Source organism: Puma concolor, chromosome D1, assembly GCF_028749965.1.
Source record: "Puma concolor isolate L17-30 chromosome D1, mPumCon1.1.hap2, whole genome shotgun sequence".
Taxonomy (NCBI): domain Eukaryota; kingdom Metazoa; phylum Chordata; class Mammalia; order Carnivora; family Felidae; genus Puma; species Puma concolor.
Genome location: NC_141676.1, coordinates 73,578,703 through 73,580,270, shown reverse-complemented (window position 1 = coordinate 73,580,270; position 1,568 = coordinate 73,578,703).

Genomic DNA, 1,568 nt, shown 5'->3' with positions numbered 1-1,568 from the left:
CTTTTTTTAGGTAAAAGCTCTCTAAAAATTTCATGTGATTCTGATGAAATTGTCAGTCCCAGAGATATGTCTTTTTGAACAGACTTCACCCAATCTGAGCCGATTAGATTTTTTCCCTGGAAAATTTAATTTTGAATATAGATATGGAAAGGCATAGCACAATTTAAACTCAGCTATCTGATAATAGCCTTTTAGAGAAGTAATTCAGAAGCTCCTACAAATAGGATCCCTGGAGATGGTCTAATTTGTGATCTCCCCAAGGTGTGATGGTCAATCTCTTTATTTGTGAAAGCCATGCAGATAAGTCCACTTCAGCTCCTCCTTAGGTTAATCAGAATAATGTTCTGTTGAATGCAACCAAGTAACCTTAATTATCAAGTTTTTTCATCAGACTGTCAGAGAGTTCCACTTTTGGGTTATGGATGTAAGTGCGCCCAAGAATAATGAGACAAACATGACTCATTCAGCCCTCTATCCCTAGTGTCTAGAATAGCACCTGGTATATAGTGAAAATTCAGTAAATATTTTGTATCAGTAAATGAACAACTGTATTGTTACCTTGTATTTCCCTGAGAGATCTTTTTGGGGAAGCCAGTGTTGCTTGAAAAGAGTTTTAGGCATTCCTGAGCCTTCCAGCCAAGACCCGTTTTAAATAGTGCCTTTAAATTGCTTCTAAAAATGCTATCTTTCTATTAGGAAGAATGCCAGACCACTGTTTAGCTGGTTGGTCTCTCTCTTTAACTTAGGGTGCCTGTTAGCACTGATCACAGTACCAGGCACTCACACCACGGTGGCATAAGACACCCCAAACTAATGAGGAAAGAACCCTTCAGGATGCTTTCATCAGGAGTGAACGGGTATAGCTGGCACTTAGATTTCTATGAAATTTTCCATAGCATGTTATTACTTTCTCTCTTTACCTCCCTGGATAATTTTGGTAATTACACTAGATCCATGTGAAAAACATGCCAACATGCCTCTGCACATGCTCTTGCATGTGTTACTGCAATGACATGTGTTACTCTATGACAGTCCCCATCTTCCACTGCAATTAGTGTACTTGGCTAACTCCTATGATTACACCATTTCTGAGTGGAATTCATAATTTCCTCAGATAGACTCACTTCCCACTCCCTGTATTAACTAGCTGACTCCATTAGGTACTCTTCTCAAATGCTATCCTTTACCTTTCATGAGATTAAATTACCTCTGTAAATGACTATTCAATACCATGCTTACCAGTAGACTATACACTTTATGTAGTCAGGACCTTAAATCTTTATTCGTTGCTATGCATAGCACAACTCCTTTGTCCTCTGTCTACTTTTGTATTCTAACTGACCTACAGAATTGACCAAGAGAACTTTTGCTGACTATTAAGTACTTGGTAACTACTTATTAATTTAGTAGCATCTGGGAAAGGATCTATCCAGTATTTCTAAAAGGATATATGTGCAAGCCCACTGGTATAATTATCCATTGTTGACTACTGTCATTGAAAATTCTAAAATAACCAGATGTTATAAATATTTTTTTAAAAAAATAAGTAAAACCGGACCTATTTGTAT